General features: G+C 47.9%; 12 non-coding genes across 12 annotated transcripts; all 12 read right to left on the bottom strand.

Annotated features, from left to right (window-relative positions):
* Nucleotides 1-448: 448 nt before the first annotated feature.
* LOC142723216 (U2 spliceosomal RNA) lies at nt 449-639 on the bottom strand. The gene has a single exon (XR_012875433.1). It is a non-coding gene; the product is annotated as a U2 spliceosomal RNA (small nuclear RNA).
* A 1,254-nt stretch (nt 640-1,893) lies between these two features.
* On the bottom strand, nt 1,894-2,084 carry LOC142723215 (U2 spliceosomal RNA). The gene has a single exon (XR_012875432.1). It is a non-coding gene; the product is annotated as a U2 spliceosomal RNA (small nuclear RNA).
* A 1,268-nt stretch (nt 2,085-3,352) lies between these two features.
* On the bottom strand, nt 3,353-3,543 carry LOC142723214 (U2 spliceosomal RNA). Its single transcript, XR_012875431.1, has one exon. It is a non-coding gene; the product is annotated as a U2 spliceosomal RNA (small nuclear RNA).
* A 1,272-nt stretch (nt 3,544-4,815) lies between these two features.
* Nucleotides 4,816-5,006, bottom strand: LOC142723213 (U2 spliceosomal RNA). Its single transcript, XR_012875429.1, has one exon. It is a non-coding gene; the product is annotated as a U2 spliceosomal RNA (small nuclear RNA).
* A 1,276-nt stretch (nt 5,007-6,282) lies between these two features.
* On the bottom strand, nt 6,283-6,473 carry LOC142723211 (U2 spliceosomal RNA). The gene has a single exon (XR_012875427.1). It is a non-coding gene; the product is annotated as a U2 spliceosomal RNA (small nuclear RNA).
* A 1,261-nt stretch (nt 6,474-7,734) lies between these two features.
* On the bottom strand, nt 7,735-7,925 carry LOC142723210 (U2 spliceosomal RNA). The gene has a single exon (XR_012875426.1). It is a non-coding gene; the product is annotated as a U2 spliceosomal RNA (small nuclear RNA).
* A 1,304-nt stretch (nt 7,926-9,229) lies between these two features.
* LOC142723209 (U2 spliceosomal RNA) lies at nt 9,230-9,420 on the bottom strand. The gene has a single exon (XR_012875425.1). It is a non-coding gene; the product is annotated as a U2 spliceosomal RNA (small nuclear RNA).
* Nucleotides 9,421-10,700: 1,280 nt separating this feature from the next.
* LOC142723207 (U2 spliceosomal RNA) lies at nt 10,701-10,891 on the bottom strand. The gene has a single exon (XR_012875424.1). It is a non-coding gene; the product is annotated as a U2 spliceosomal RNA (small nuclear RNA).
* Nucleotides 10,892-12,167: 1,276 nt separating this feature from the next.
* On the bottom strand, nt 12,168-12,358 carry LOC142723206 (U2 spliceosomal RNA). Its single transcript, XR_012875423.1, has one exon. It is a non-coding gene; the product is annotated as a U2 spliceosomal RNA (small nuclear RNA).
* A 1,279-nt stretch (nt 12,359-13,637) lies between these two features.
* On the bottom strand, nt 13,638-13,828 carry LOC142723205 (U2 spliceosomal RNA). The gene has a single exon (XR_012875422.1). It is a non-coding gene; the product is annotated as a U2 spliceosomal RNA (small nuclear RNA).
* Nucleotides 13,829-15,120: 1,292 nt separating this feature from the next.
* LOC142723247 (U2 spliceosomal RNA) lies at nt 15,121-15,311 on the bottom strand. The gene has a single exon (XR_012875464.1). It is a non-coding gene; the product is annotated as a U2 spliceosomal RNA (small nuclear RNA).
* A 1,296-nt stretch (nt 15,312-16,607) lies between these two features.
* On the bottom strand, nt 16,608-16,798 carry LOC142723204 (U2 spliceosomal RNA). The gene has a single exon (XR_012875421.1). It is a non-coding gene; the product is annotated as a U2 spliceosomal RNA (small nuclear RNA).
* Between the last annotated feature and the right edge of the window lie 408 nt (nt 16,799-17,206).

Genomic DNA, 17,206 nt, shown 5'->3' with positions numbered 1-17,206 from the left:
AGTGTACACAGGTAGGTCCATTGTGGCGGGCAGGCGAGCGGGCGGGCTGCTTTATTGGCTGTTTGCTGTTCCCCTACTCCACTCCACTATTTGACTGTTGTGCTGCATCAATCAATCAATCAATCAATCAATCAATCAATCAATCAATCAGTGGCTGGCTCAGGTGCAGCTCTTTAACTTACCTAAAAGGGAGGGCGGAGAGAAGACAAGGAAGGTGAATGAGGTGTTCCAATGTGAAATGCCGGAAACACAGAAACACAGACGACACACAACAAGAGGTGGCAATCTATTCATTAATTGCATTTAATCAATGAGCTCATTATCACTCATGCATTGTCCAACAGGTGTTGAAATAATGGGATTAAAAGGGGAGATCCCTTCAGAAAGACAGAAACAATAGCAAAGACAAAAAACACTTTTGGAATCTGCTTTTAGTCAACACATAAGGAAAGGGTGCACCGGTCCTGGAAATACTGCAATACCAGGTCAATGCGTGGAGTGGACAGAGCAAGCTCTATTTCCATCTCCCTGTTCTAAAAATCCATTTAATATATGGTCCCCAGATAGGGGACGTATCAGATATTAAACTGATAAGAACAGATACTACACTTGATCTTAGCCAAAAGGCCGAGAAGCGATAACCCGAACGGGCCGCGCGTTGCCCGAGCCTGCCCGATACTGCTGTTCAGCCCTTGCAGCGATTCAGCCTACTTCTAGGCAATTCCATGGGGCCCTGCAGGCTCACACACTCACAGCTACACGGGAGGTGAATAAAGGCCGGAGAGGAAGCCAGACAGGATTTGCTTCTTTTGCTTGCACCACAATGCAGTGCTGAAAGAGGAGGAATCTACATAAAAACGCCTTCCTGGCAACGCCCAAATGCCCTGCTGCCATGCAGATAAACACTGGCAGCGGCAGCAAGTGCATGCCCACAGCCACCCCTTGTTCCTTCACACCTTGTATCAGCTGTAATCCAGTCCAGTCCAGTGCTGCCTGCTGAGCAGCACTGACCAACACTGCCTGGGCCCAGGCTTTTATCTCTGAGGCCCCATTATGATGTCAGAAAGCTGGCTCTGGAATCCTGAGGGCTCCACTATGACACGTGCAAAGTTCCGTCTGAACTTTATATAAGACGGTGAGGCTCAGTCAGTCACTCAGTGTTGCCTGAGAGGGCAACACTGCAACAGCCGGCCGCCAGGCTGTCTTTTTTTTGCACAGCTAGTTGCCTCCAGGAGGCCAGGGACTGCAAAATGGAAAATAGGCATCCACCAACTTTACAGACAACTTCTCCTTGCTCCTACAACCTCCATCCTTGCACAGTTTGTTATTCTTCTAGGTAACATAGTAACAAATCCAAATTGCTGCTCTCTTTGTAGGCAAGCAAGGCTTTGTTGCAACTGCAATTCTTACTTCTTCTTGAAATGTAGGGACGACAGTACATTCCATCACATCCATCTAGTGTACACAGGTAGGTCCATTGTGGCGGGCAGGCAAGCGGGCGGGCTGCTTTATTGGCTGTTTGCTGTTCCCCTACTCCACTCCACTATTTGACTGTTGTGCTGCATCAATCAATCAATCAATCAATCAATCAATCAGTGGCTGGCTCAGGTGCAGCTCTTTAACTTACCTAAAAGGGAGGGCGGAGAGAAGACAAGGAAGGTGAATGAGGTGTTCCAATGTGAAATGCCGGAAACACAGAAACACAGACGACACACAACAAGAGGTGGCAATCTATTCATTAATTGCATTTAATCAATGAGCTCATTATCACTCATGCATTGTCCAACAGGTGTTGAAATAATGGGATTAAAAGGGGAGATCCCTTCAGAAAGACAGAAACAATAGCAAAGACAAAAAACACTTTTGGAATCTGCTTTTAGTCAACACATAAGGAAAGGGTGCACCGGTCCTGGAAATACTGCAATACCAGGTCAATGCGTGGAGTGGACAGAGCAAGCTCTATTTCCATCTCCCTGTTCTAAAAATCCATTTAATATATGGTCCCCAGATAGGGGACGTATCAGATATTAAACTGATAAGAACAGATACTACACTTGATCTTAGCCAAAAGGCCGAGAAGCGATAACCCGAACGGGCCGCGCGTTGCCCGAGCCTGCCCGATACTGCTGTTCAGCCCTTGCAGCGATTCAGCCTACTTCTAGGCAATTCCATGGGGCCCTGCAGGCTCACACACTCACAGCTACACGGGAGGTGAATAAAGGCCGGAGAGGAAGCCAGACAGGATTTGCTTCTTTTGCTTGCACCACAATGCAGTGCTGAAAGAGGAGGAATCTACATAAAAACGCCTTCCTGGCAACGCCCAAATGCCCTGCTGCCATGCAGATAAACACTGGCAGCGGCAGCAAGTGCATGCCCACAGCCACCCCTTGTTCCTTCACACCTTGTATCAGCTGTAATCCAGTCCAGTCCAGTGCTGCCTGCTGAGCAGCACTGACCAACACTGCCTGGGCCCAGGCTTTTATCTCTGAGGCCCCATTATGATGTCAGAAAGCTGGCTCTGGAATCCTGAGGGCTCCACTATGACACGTGCAAAGTTCCGTCTGAACTTTATATAAGACGGTGAGGCTCAGTCAGTCACTCAGTGTTGCCTGAGAGGGCAACACTGCAACAGCCGGCCGCCAGGCTGTCTTTTTTTTGCACAGCTAGTTGCCTCCAGGAGGCCACAAGAGGGAGACAAGGGACTGCAAAATGGAAAATAGGCATCCACCAACTTTACAGACAACTTCTCCTTGCTCCTACAACCTCCATCCTTGCACAGTTTGTTATTCTTCTAGGTAACATAGTAACAAATCCAAATTGCTGCTCTCTTTGTAGGCAAGCAAGGCTTTGTTGCAACTGCAATTCTTACTTCTTCTTGAAATGTAGGGACGACAGTACATTCCATCACATCCATCTAGTGTACACAGGTAGGTCCATTGTGGCGGGCAGGCAAGCGGGCGGGCTGCTTTATTGGCTGTTTGCTGTTCCCCTACTCCACTCCACTATTTGACTGTTGTGCTGCATCAATCAATCAATCAATCAATCAATCAATCAGTGGCTGGCTCAGGTGCAGCTCTTTAACTTACCTAAAAGGGAGGGCGGAGAGAAGACAAGGAAGGTGAATGAGGTGTTCCAATGTGAAATGCCGGAAACACAGAAACACAGACGACACACAACAAGAGGTGGCAATCTATTCATTAATTGCATTTAATCAATGAGCTCATTATCACTCATGCATTGTCCAACAGGTGTTGAAATAATGGGATTAAAAGGGGAGATCCCTTCAGAAAGACAGAAACAATAGCAAAGACAAAAAACACTTTTGGAATCTGCTTTTAGTCAACACATAAGGAAAGGGTGCACCGGTCCTGGAAATACTGCAATACCAGGTCAATGCGTGGAGTGGACAGAGCAAGCTCTATTTCCATCTCCCTGTTCTAAAAATCCATTTAATATATGGTCCCCAGATAGGGGACGTATCAGATATTAAACTGATAAGAACAGATACTACACTTGATCTTAGCCAAAAGGCCGAGAAGCGATAACCCGAACGGGCCGCGCGTTGCCCGAGCCTGCCCGATACTGCTGTTCAGCCCTTGCAGCGATTCAGCCTACTTCTAGGCAATTCCATGGGGCCCTGCAGGCTCACACACTCACAGCTACACGGGAGGTGAATAAAGGCCGGAGAGGAAGCCAGACAGGATTTGCTTCTTTTGCTTGCACCACAATGCAGTGCTGAAAGAGGAGGAATCTACATAAAAACGCCTTCCTGGCAACGCCCAAATGCCCTGCTGCCATGCAGATAAACACTGGCAGCGGCAGCAAGTGCATGCCCACAGCCACCCCTTGTTCCTTCACACCTTGTATCAGCTGTAATCCAGTCCAGTCCAGTGCTGCCTGCTGAGCAGCACTGACCAACACTGCCTGGGCCCAGGCTTTTATCTCTGAGGCCCCATTATGATGTCAGAAAGCTGGCTCTGGAATCCTGAGGGCTCCACTATGACACGTGCAAAGTTCCGTCTGAACTTTATATAAGACGGTGAGGCTCAGTCAGTCACTCAGTGTTGCCTGAGAGGGCAACACTGCAACAGCCGGCCGCCAGGCTGTCTTTTTTTTGCACAGCTAGTTGCCTCCAGGAGGCCACAAGAGGGAGACAAGGGACTGCAAAATGGAAAATAGGCATCCACCAACTTTACAGACAACTTCTCCTTGCTCCTACAACCTCCATCCTTGCACAGTTTGTTATTCTTCTAGGTAACATAGTAACAAATCCAAATTGCTGCTCTCTTTGTAGGCAAGCAAGGCTTTGTTGCAACTGCAATTCTTACTTCTTCTTGAAATGTAGGGACGACAGTACATTCCATCACATCCATCTAGTGTACACAGGTAGGTCCATTGTGGCGGGCAGGCAAGCGGGCGGGCTGCTTTATTGGCTGTTTGCTGTTCCCCTACTCCACTCCACTATTTGACTGTTGTGCTGCATCAATCAATCAATCAATCAATCAATCAATCAATCAGTGGCTGGCTCAGGTGCAGCTCTTTAACTTACCTAAAAGGGAGGGCGGAGAGAAGACAAGGAAGGTGAATGAGGTGTTCCAATGTGAAATGCCGGAAACACAGAAACACAGACGACACACAACAAGAGGTGGCAATCTATTCATTAATTGGATTTAATCAATGAGCTCATTATCACTCATGCATTGTCCAACAGGTGTTGAAATAATGGGATTAAAAGGGGAGATCCCTTCAGAAAGACAGAAGCAATAGCAAAGACAAAAAACACTTTTGGAATCTGCTTTTAGTCAACACATAAGGAAAGGGTGCACCGGTCCTGGAAATACTGCAATACCAGGTCAATGCGTGGAGTGGACAGAGCAAGCTCTATTTCCATCTCCCTGTTCTAAAAATCCATTTAATATATGGTCCCCAGATAGGGGACGTATCAGATATTAAACTGATAAGAACAGATACTACACTTGATCTTAGCCAAAAGGCCGAGAAGCGATAACCCGAACGGGCCGCGCGTTGCCCGAGCCTGCCCGATACTGCTGTTCAGCCCTTGCAGCGATTCAGCCTACTTCTAGGCAATTCCATGGGGCCCTGCAGGCTCACACACTCACAGCTACACGGGAGGTGAATAAAGGCCGGAGAGGAAGCCAGACAGGATTTGCTTCTTTTGCTTGCACCACAATGCAGTGCTGAAAGAGGAGGAATCTACATAAAAACGCCTTCCTGGCAACGCCCAAATGCCCTGCTGCCATGCAGATAAACACTGGCAGCGGCAGCAAGTGCATGCCCACAGCCACCCCTTGTTCCTTCACACCTTGTATCAGCTGTAATCCAGTCCAGTCCAGTGCTGCCTGCTGAGCAGCACTGACCAACACTGCCTGGGCCCAGGCTTTTATCTCTGAGGCCCCATTATGATGTCAGAAAGCTGGCTCTGGAATCCTGAGGGCTCCACTATGACACGTGCAAAGTTCCGTCTGAACTTTATATAAGACGGTGAGGCTCAGTCAGTCACTCAGTGTTGCCTGAGAGGGCAACACTGCAACAGCCGGCCGCCAGGCTGTCTTTTTTTTGCACAGCTAGTTGCCTCCAGGAGGCCACAAGAGGGAGACAAGGGACTGCAAAATGGAAAATAGGCATCCACCAACTTTACAGACAACTTCTCCTTGCTCCTACAACCTCCATCCTTGCACAGTTTGTTATTCTTCTAGGTAACATAGTAACAAATCCAAATTGCTGCTCTCTTTGTAGGCAAGCAAGGCTTTGTTGCAACTGCAATTCTTACTTCTTCTTGAAATGTAGGGACGACAGTACATTCCATCACATCCATCTAGTGTACACAGGTAGGTCCATTGTGGCGGGCAGGCAAGCGGGCGGGCTGCTTTATTGGCTGTTTGCTGTTCCCCTACTCCACTCCACTATTTGACTGTTGTGCTGCATCAATCAATCAATCAATCAATCAATCAATCAATCAATCAGTGGCTGGCTCAGGTGCAGCTCTTTAACTTACCTAAAAGGGAGGGCGGAGAGAAGACAAGGAAGGTGAATGAGGTGTTCCAATGTGAAATGCCGGAAACACAGAAACACAGACGACACACAACAAGAGGTGGCAATCTATTCATTAATTGGATTTAATCAATGAGCTCATTATCACTCATGCATTGTCCAACAGGTGTTGAAATAATGGGATTAAAAGGGGAGATCCCTTCAGAAAGACAGAAACAATAGCAAAGACAAAAAACACTTTTGGAATCTGCTTTTAGTCAACACATAAGGAAAGGGTGCACCGGTCCTGGAAATACTGCAATACCAGGTCAATGCGTGGAGTGGACAGAGCAAGCTCTATTTCCATCTCCCTGTTCTAAAAATCCATTTAATATATGGTCCCCAGATAGGGGACGTATCAGATATTAAACTGATAAGAACAGATACTACACTTGATCTTAGCCAAAAGGCCGAGAAGCGATAACCCGAACGGGCCGCGCGTTGCCCGAGCCTGCCCGATACTGCTGTTCAGCCCTTGCAGCGATTCAGCCTACTTCTAGGCAATTCCATGGGGCCCTGCAGGCTCACACACTCACAGCTACACGGGAGGTGAATAAAGGCCGGAGAGGAAGCCAGACAGGATTTGCTTCTTTTGCTTGCACCACAATGCAGTGCTGAAAGAGGAGGAATCTACATAAAAACGCCTTCCTGGCAACGCCCAAATGCCCTGCTGCCATGCAGATAAACACTGGCAGCGGCAGCAAGTGCATGCCCACAGCCACCCCTTGTTCCTTCACACCTTGTATCAGCTGTAATCCAGTCCAGTCCAGTGCTGCCTGCTGAGCAGCACTGACCAACACTGCCTGGGCCCAGGCTTTTATCTCTGAGGCCCCATTATGATGTCAGAAAGCTGGCTCTGGAATCCTGAGGGCTCCACTATGACACGTGCAAAGTTCCGTCTGAACTTTATATAAGACGGTGAGGCTCAGTCAGTCACTCAGTGTTGCCTGAGAGGGCAACACTGCAACAGCCGGCCGCCAGGCTGTCTTTTTTTTGCACAGCTAGTTGCCTCCAGGAGGCCACAAGAGGGAGACAAGGGACTGCAAAATGGAAAATAGGCATCCACCAACTTTACAGACAACTTCTCCTTGCTCCTACAACCTCCATCCTTGCACAGTTTGTTATTCTTCTAGGTAACATAGTAACAAATCCAAATTGCTGCTCTCTTTGTAGGCAAGCAAGGCTTTGTTGCAACTGCAATTCTTACTTCTTCTTGAAATGTAGGGACGACAGTACATTCCATCACATCCATCTAGTGTACACAGGTAGGTCCATTGTGGCGGGCAGGCGAGCGGGCGGGCTGCTTTATTGGCTGTTTGCTGTTCCCCTACTCCACTCCACTATTTGACTGTTGTGCTGCATCAATCAATCAATCAATCAATCAATCAATCAATCAATCAATCAATCAATCAATTACCTAAAAGGGAGGGCGGAGAGAAGACAAGGAAGGTGAATGAGGTGTTCCAATGTGAAATGCCGGAAACACAGAAACACAGACGACACACAACAAGAGGTGGCAATCTATTCATTAATTGCATTTAATCAATGAGCTCATTATCACTCATGCATTGTCCAACAGGTGTTGAAATAATGGGATTAAAAGGGGAGATCCCTTCAGAAAGACAGAAACAATAGCAAAGACAAAAAACACTTTTGGAATCTGCTTTTAGTCAACACATAAGGAAAGGGTGCACCGGTCCTGGAAATACTGCAATACCAGGTCAATGCGTGGAGTGGACAGAGCAAGCTCTATTTCCATCTCCCTGTTCTAAAAATCCATTTAATATATGGTCCCCAGATAGGGGACGTATCAGATATTAAACTGATAAGAACAGATACTACACTTGATCTTAGCCAAAAGGCCGAGAAGCGATAACCCGAACGGGCCGCGCGTTGCCCGAGCCTGCCCGATACTGCTGTTCAGCCCTTGCAGCGATTCAGCCTACTTCTAGGCAATTCCATGGGGCCCTGCAGGCTCACACACTCACAGCTACACGGGAGGTGAATAAAGGCCGGAGAGGAAGCCAGACAGGATTTGCTTCTTTTGCTTGCACCACAATGCAGTGCTGAAAGAGGAGGACTCTACATAAAAACGCCTTCCTGGCAACGCCCAAATGCCCTGCTGCCATGCAGATAAACACTGGCAGCGGCAGCAAGTGCATGCCCACAGCCACCCCTTGTTCCTTCACACCTTGTATCAGCTGTAATCCAGTCCAGTCCAGTGCTGCCTGCTGAGCAGCACTGACCAACACTGCCTGGGCCCAGGCTTTTATCTCTGAGGCCCCATTATGATGTCAGAAAGCTGGCTCTGGAATCCTGAGGGCTCCACTATGACACGTGCAAAGTTCCGTCTGAACTTTATATAAGACGGTGAGGCTCAGTCAGTCACTCAGTGTTGCCTGAGAGGGCAACACTGCAACAGCCGGCCGCCAGGCTGTCTTTTTTTTGCACAGCTAGTTGCCTCCAGGAGGCCACAAGAGGGAGACAAGGGACTGCAAAATGGAAAATAGGCATCCACCAACTTTACAGACAACTTCTCCTTGCTCCTACAACCTCCATCCTTGCACAGTTTGTTATTCTTCTAGGTAACATAGTAACAAATCCAAATTGCTGCTCTCTTTGTAGGCAAGCAAGGCTTTGTTGCAACTGCAATTCTTACTTCTTCTTGAAATGTAGGGACGACAGTACATTCCATCACATCCATCTAGTGTACACAGGTAGGTCCATTGTGGCGGGCAGGCGAGCGGGCGGGCTGCTTTATTGGCTGTTTGCTGTTCCCCTACTCCACTCCACTATTTGACTGTTGTGCTGCATCAATCAATCAATCAATCAATCAATCAATCAATCAATCAATCAATCAATCAATCAATCAATCAATCAGTGGCTGGCTCAGGTGCAGCTCTTTAACTTACCTAAAAGGGAGGGCGGAGAGAAGACAAGGAAGGTGAATGAGGTGTTCCAATGTGAAATGCCGGAAACACAGAAACACAGACGACACACAACAAGAGGTGGCAATCTATTCATTAATTGCATTTAATCAATGAGCTCATTATCACTCATGCATTGTCCAACAGGTGTTGAAATAATGGGATTAAAAGGGGAGATCCCTTCAGAAAGACAGAAACAATAGCAAAGACAAAAAACACTTTTGGAATCTGCTTTTAGTCAACACATAAGGAAAGGGTGCACCGGTCCTGGAAATACTGCAATACCAGGTCAATGCGTGGAGTGGACAGAGCAAGCTCTATTTCCATCTCCCTGTTCTAAAAATCCATTTAATATATGGTCCCCAGATAGGGGACGTATCAGATATTAAACTGATAAGAACAGATACTACACTTGATCTTAGCCAAAAGGCCGAGAAGCGATAACCCGAACGGGCCGCGCGTTGCCCGAGCCTGCCCGATACTGCTGTTCAGCCCTTGCAGCGATTCAGCCTACTTCTAGGCAATTCCATGGGGCCCTGCAGGCTCACACACTCACAGCTACACGGGAGGTGAATAAAGGCCGGAGAGGAAGCCAGACAGGATTTGCTTCTTTTGCTTGCACCACAATGCAGTGCTGAAAGAGGAGGAATCTACATAAAAACGCCTTCCTGGCAACGCCCAAATGCCCTGCTGCCATGCAGATAAACACTGGCAGCGGCAGCAAGTGCATGCCCACAGCCACCCCTTGTTCCTTCACACCTTGTATCAGCTGTAATCCAGTCCAGTCCAGTGCTGCCTGCTGAGCAGCACTGACCAACACTGCCTGGGCCCAGGCTTTTATCTCTGAGGCCCCATTATGATGTCAGAAAGCTGGCTCTGGAATCCTGAGGGCTCCACTATGACACGTGCAAAGTTCCGTCTGAACTTTATATAAGACGGTGAGGCTCAGTCAGTCACTCAGTGTTGCCTGAGAGGGCAACACTGCAACAGCCGGCCGCCAGGCTGTCTTTTTTTTGCACAGCTAGTTGCCTCCAGGAGGCCACAAGAGGGAGACAAGGGACTGCAAAATGGAAAATAGGCATCCACCAACTTTACAGACAACTTCTCCTTGCTCCTACAACCTCCATCCTTGCACAGTTTGTTATTCTTCTAGGTAACATAGTAACAAATCCAAATTGCTGCTCTCTTTGTAGGCAAGCAAGGCTTTGTTGCAACTGCAATTCTTACTTCTTCTTGAAATGTAGGGACGACAGTACATTCCATCACATCCATCTAGTGTACACAGGTAGGTCCATTGTGGCGGGCAGGCGAGCGGGCGGGCTGCTTTATTGGCTGTTTGCTGTTCCCCTACTCCACTCCACTATTTGACTGTTGTGCTGCATCAATCAATCAATCAATCAATCAATCAATCAATCAATCAATCAGTGGCTGGCTCAGGTGCAGCTCTTTAACTTACCTAAAAGGGAGGGCGGAGAGAAGACAAGGAAGGTGAATGAGGTGTTCCAATGTGAAATGCCGGAAACACAGAAACACAGACGACACACAACAAGAGGTGGCAATCTATTCATTAATTGCATTTAATCAATGAGCTCATTATCACTCATGCATTGTCCAACAGGTGTTGAAATAATGGGATTAAAAGGGGAGATCCCTTCAGAAAGACAGAAACAATAGCAAAGACAAAAAACACTTTTGGAATCTGCTTTTAGTCAACACATAAGGAAAGGGTGCACCGGTCCTGGAAATACTGCAATACCAGGTCAATGCGTGGAGTGGACAGAGCAAGCTCTATTTCCATCTCCCTGTTCTAAAAATCCATTTAATATATGGTCCCCAGATAGGGGACGTATCAGATATTAAACTGATAAGAACAGATACTACACTTGATCTTAGCCAAAAGGCCGAGAAGCGATAACCCGAACGGGCCGCGCGTTGCCCGAGCCTGCCCGATACTGCTGTTCAGCCCTTGCAGCGATTCAGCCTACTTCTAGGCAATTCCATGGGGCCCTGCAGGCTCACACACTCACAGCTACACGGGAGGTGAATAAAGGCCGGAGAGGAAGCCAGACAGGATTTGCTTCTTTTGCTTGCACCACAATGCAGTGCTGAAAGAGGAGGAATCTACATAAAAATGCCTTCCTGGCAACGCCCAAATGCCCTGCTGCCATGCAGATAAACACTGGCAGCGGCAGCAAGTGCATGCCCACAGCCACCCCTTGTTCCTTCACACCTTGTATCAGCTGTAATCCAGTCCAGTCCAGTGCTGCCTGCTGAGCAGCACTGACCAACACTGCCTGGGCCCAGGCTTTTATCTCTGAGGCCCCATTATGATGTCAGAAAGCTGGCTCTGGAATCCTGAGGGCTCCACTATGACACGTGCAAAGTTCCGTCTGAACTTTATATAAGACGGTGAGGCTCAGTCAGTCACTCAGTGTTGCCTGAGAGGGCAACACTGCAACAGCCGGCCGCCAGGCTGTCTTTTTTTTGCACAGCTAGTTGCCTCCAGGAGGCCACAAGAGGGAGACAAGGGACTGCAAAATGGAAAATAGGCATCCACCAACTTTACAGACAACTTCTCCTTGCTCCTACAACCTCCATCCTTGCACAGTTTGTTATTCTTCTAGGTAACATAGTAACAAATCCAAATTGCTGCTCTCTTTGTAGGCAAGCAAGGCTTTGTTGCAACTGCAATTCTTACTTCTTCTTGAAATGTAGGGACGACAGTACATTCCATCACATCCATCTAGTGTACACAGGTAGGTCCATTGTGGCGGGCAGGCGAGCGGGCGGGCTGCTTTATTGGCTGTTTGCTGTTCCCCTACTCCACTCCACTATTTGACTGTTGTGCTGCATCAATCAATCAATCAATCAATCAATCAATCAATCAATCAGTGGCTGGCTCAGGTGCAGCTCTTTAACTTACCTAAAAGGGAGGGCGGAGAGAAGACAAGGAAGGTGAATGAGGTGTTCCAATGTGAAATGCCGGAAACACAGAAACACAGACGACACACAACAAGAGGTGGCAATCTATTCATTAATTGCATTTAATCAATGAGCTCATTATCACTCATGCATTGTCCAACAGGTGTTGAAATAATGGGATTAAAAGGGGAGATCCCTTCAGAAAGACAGAAACAATAGCAAAGACAAAAAACACTTTTGGAATCTGCTTTTAGTCAACACATAAGGAAAGGGTGCACCGGTCCTGGAAATACTGCAATACCAGGTCAATGCGTGGAGTGGACAGAGCAAGCTCTATTTCCATCTCCCTGTTCTAAAAATCCATTTAATATATGGTCCCCAGATAGGGGACGTATCAGATATTAAACTGATAAGAACAGATACTACACTTGATCTTAGCCAAAAGGCCGAGAAGCGATAACCCGAACGGGCAGCCTGCCCGATACTGCTGTTCAGCCCTTGCAGCGATTCAGCCTACTTCTAGGCAATTCCATGGGGCCCTGCAGGCTCACACACTCACAGCTACACGGGAGGTGAATAAAGGCCGGAGAGGAAGCCAGACAGGATTTGCTTCTTTTGCTTGCACCACAATGCAGTGCTGAAAGAGGAGGAATCTACATAAAAACGCCTTCCTGGCAACGCCCAAATGCCCTGCTGCCATGCAGATAAACACTGGCAGCGGCAGCAAGTGCATGCCCACAGCCACCCCTTGTTCCTTCACACCTTGTATCAGCTGTAATCCAGTCCAGTCCAGTGCTGCCTGCTGAGCAGCACTGACCAACACTGCCTGGGCCCAGGCTTTTATCTCTGAGGCCCCATTATGATGTCAGAAAGCTGGCTCTGGAATCCTGAGGGCTCCACTATGACACGTGCAAAGTTCCGTCTGAACTTTATATAAGACGGTGAGGCTCAGTCAGTCACTCAGTGTTGCCTGAGAGGGCAACACTGCAACAGCCGGCCGCCAGGCTGTCTTTTTTTTGCACAGCTAGTTGCCTCCAGGAGGCCACAAGAGGGAGACAAGGGACTGCAAAATGGAAAATAGGCATCCACCAACTTTACAGACAACTTCTCCTTGCTCCTACAACCTCCATCCTTGCACAGTTTGTTATTCTTCTAGGTAACATAGTAACAAATCCAAATTGCTGCTCTCTTTGTAGGCAAGCAAGGCTTTGTTGCAACTGCAATTCTTACTTCTTCTTGAAATGTAGGGACGACAGTACATTCCATCACATCCATCTAGTGTACACAGGTAGGTCCATTGTGGCGGGCAGGCGAGCGGGCGGGCTGCTTTATTGGCTGTTTGCTGTTCCCCTACTCCACTCCACTATTTGACTGTTGTGCTGCATCAATCAATCAATCAATCAATCAATCAATCAATCAATCAATCAATCAATCAATCAGTGGCTGGCTCAGGTGCAGCTCTTTAACTTACCTAAAAGGGAGGGCGGAGAGAAGACAAGGAAGGTGAATGAGGTGTTCCAATGTGAAATGCCGGAAACACAGATACACAGACGACACACAACAAGAGGTGGCAATCTATTCATTAATTGCATTTAATCAATGAGCTCATTATCACTCATGCATTGTCCAACAGGTGTTGAAATAATGGGATTAAAAGGGGAGATCCCTTCAGAAAGACAGAAACAATAGCAAAGACAAAAAACACTTTTGGAATCTGCTTTTAGTCAACACATAAGGAAAGGGTGCACCGGTCCTGGAAATACTGCAATACCAGGTCAATGCGTGGAGTGGACAGAGCAAGCTCTATTTCCATCTCCCTGTTCTAAAAATCCATTTAATATATGGTCCCCAGATAGGGGACGTATCAGATATTAAACTGATAAGAACAGATACTACACTTGATCTTAGCCAAAAGGCCGAGAAGCGATAACCCGAACGGGCCGCGCGTTGCCCGAGCCTGCCCGATACTGCTGTTCAGCCCTTGCAGCGATTCAGCCTACTTCTAGGCAATTCCATGGGGCCCTGCAGGCTCACACACTCACAGCTACACGGGAGGTGAATAAAGGCCGGAGAGGAAGCCAGACAGGATTTGCTTCTTTTGCTTGCACCACAATGCAGTGCTGAAAGAGGAGGAATCTACATAAAAACGCCTTCCTGGCAACGGCCAAATGCCCTGCTGCCATGCAGATAAACACTGGCAGCGGCAGCAAGTGCATGCCCACAGCCACCCCTTGTTCCTTCACACCTTGTATCAGCTGTAATCCAGTCCAGTCCAGTGCTGCCTGCTGAGCAGCACTGACCAACACTGCCTGGGCCCAGGCTTTTATCTCTGAGGCCCCATTATGATGTCAGAAAGCTGGCTCTGGAATCCTGAGGGCTCCACTATGACACGTGCAAAGTTCCGTCTGAACTTTATATAAGACGGTGAGGCTCAGTCAGTCACTCAGTGTTGCCTGAGAGGGCAACACTGCAACAGCCGGCCGCCAGGCTGTCTTTTTATTGCACAGCTAGTTGCCTCCAGGAGGCCACAAGAGGGAGACAAGGGACTGCAAAATGGAAAATAGGCATCCACCAACTTTACAGACAACTTCTCCTTGCTCCTACAACCTCCATCCTTGCACAGTTTGTTATTCTTCTAGGTAACATAGTAACAAATCCAAATTGCTGCTCTCTTTGTAGGCAAGCAAGGCTTTGTTGCAACTGCAATTCTTACTTCTTCTTGAAATGTAGGGACGACAGTACATTCCATCACATCCATCTAGTGTACACAGGTAGGTCCATTGTGGCGGGCAGGCGAGCGGGCGGGCTGCTTTATTGGCTGTTTGCTGTTCCCCTACTCCACTCCACTATTTGACTGTTGTGCTGCATCAATCAATCAATCAATCAATCAATCAATCAATCAATCAATCAATCAATCAATCAGTGGCTGGCTCAGGTGCAGCTCTTTAACTTACCTAAAAGGGAGGGCGGAGAGAAGACAAGGAAGGTGAATGAGGTGTTCCAATGTGAAATGCCGGAAACACAGAAACACAGACGACACACAACAAGAGGTGGCAATCTATTCATTAATTGCATTTAATCAATGAGCTCATTATCACTCATGCATTGTCCAACAGGTGTTGAAATAATGGGATTAAAAGGGGAGATCCCTTCAGAAAGACAGAAACAATAGCAAAGACAAAAAACACTTTTGGAATCTGCTTTTAGTCAACACATAAGGAAAGGGTGCACCGGTCCTGGAAATACTGCAATACCAGGTCAATGCGTGGAGTGGACAGAGCAAGCTCTATTTCCATCTCCCTGTTCTAAAAATCCATTTAATATATGGTCCCCAGATAGGGGACGTATCAGATATTAAACTGATAAGAACAGATACTGCACTTGATCTTAGCCAAAAGGCCGAGAAGCGATAACCCGAACGGGCCGCGCGTTGCCCGAGCCTGCCCGATACTGCTGTTCAGCCCTTGCAGCGATTCAGCCTACTTCTAGGCAATTCCATGGGGCCCTGCAGGCTCACACACTCACAGCTACACGGGAGGTGAATAAAGGCCGGAGAGGAAGCCAGACAGGATTTGCTTCTTTTGCTTGCACCACAATGCAGTGCTGAAAGAGGAGGAATCTACATAAAAACGCCTTCCTGGCAACGCCCAAATGCCCTGCTGCCATGCAGATAAACACTGGCAGCGGCAGCAAGTGCATGCCCACAGCCACCCCTTGTTCCTTCACACCTTGTATCAGCTGTAATCCAGTCCAGTCCAGTGCTGCCTGCTGAGCAGCACTGACCAACACTGCCTGGGCCCAGGCTTTTATCTCTGAGGCCCCATTATGATGTCAGAAAGCTGGCTCTGGAATCCTGAGGGCTCCACTATGACACGTGCAAAGTTCCGTCTGAACTTTATATAAGACGGTGAGGCTCAGTCAGTCACTCAGTGTTGCCTGAGAGGGCAACACTGCAACAGCCGGCCGCCAGGCTGTCTTTTGTTTGCACAGCTAGTTGCCTCCAGGAGGCCACAAGAGGGAGACAAGGGACTGCAAAATGGAAAATAGGCATCCACCAACTTTACAGACAACTTCTCCTTGCTCCTACAACCTCCATCCTTGCACAGTTTGTTATTCTTCTAGGTAACATAGTAACAAATCCAAATTGCTGCTCTCTTTGTAGGCAAGCAAGGCTTTGTTGCAACTGCAATTCTTACTTCTTCTTGAAATGTAGGGACGACAGTACATTCCATCACATCCATCTAGTGTACACAGGTAGGTCCATTGTGGCGGGCAGGCGAGCGGGCGGGCTGCTTTATTGGCTGTTTGCTGTTCCCCTACTCCACTCCACTATTTGACTGTTGTGCTGCATCAATCAATCAATCAATCAATCAATCAATCAATCAATCAATCAATCAATCAATCAATCAGTGGCTGGCTCAGGTGCAGCTCTTTAACTTACCTAAAAGGGAGGGCGGAGAGAAGACAAGGAAGGTGAATGAGGTGTTCCAATGTGAAATGCCGGAAACACAGAAACACAGACGACACACAACAAGAGGTGGCAATCTATTCATTAATTGCATTTAATCAATGAGCTCATTATCACTCATGCATTGTCCAACAGGTGTTGAAATAATGGGATTAAAAGGGGAGATCCCTTCAGAAAGACAGAAACAATAGCAAAGACAAAAAACACTTTTGGAATCTGCTTTTAGTCAACACATAAGGAAAGGGTGCACCGGTCCTGGAAATACTGCAATACCAGGTCAATGCGTGGAGTGGACAGAGCAAGCTCTATTTCCATCTCCCTGTTCTAAAAATCCATTTAATATATGGTCCCCAGATAGGGGACGTATCAGATATTAAACTGATAAGAACAGATACTACACTTGATCTTAGCCAAAAGGCCGAGAAGCGATAACCCGAACGGGCCGCGCGTTGCCCGAGCCTGCCCGATACTGCTGTTCAGCCCTTGCAGCGATTCAGCCTACTTCTAGGCAATTCCATGGGGCCCTGCAGGCTCACACACTCACAGCTACACGGGAGGTGAATAAAGGCCGGAGAGGAAGCCAGACAGGATTTGCTTCTTTTGCTTGCACCACAATGCAGTGCTGAAAGAGGAGGAATCTACATAAAAACGCCTTCCTGGCAACGCCCAAATGCCCTGCTGCCATGCAGATAAACACTGGCAGCGGCAGCAAGTGCATGCCCACAGCCACCCCTTGTTCCTTCACACCTTGTATCAGCTGTAATCCAGTCCAGTCCAGTGCTGCCTGCTGAGCAGCACTGACCAACACTGCCTGGGCCCAGGCTTTTATCTCTGAGGC

This window comes from Rhinoderma darwinii, unplaced genomic scaffold, assembly GCF_050947455.1.
Source record: "Rhinoderma darwinii isolate aRhiDar2 unplaced genomic scaffold, aRhiDar2.hap1 Scaffold_548, whole genome shotgun sequence".
In the NCBI taxonomy this organism is placed as follows: Eukaryota; Metazoa; Chordata; class Amphibia; order Anura; family Rhinodermatidae; genus Rhinoderma; species Rhinoderma darwinii.
The sequence above is the reverse complement of the archived record's forward strand: the minus strand, read 5'-3'. Positions and strand labels throughout refer to the sequence as shown.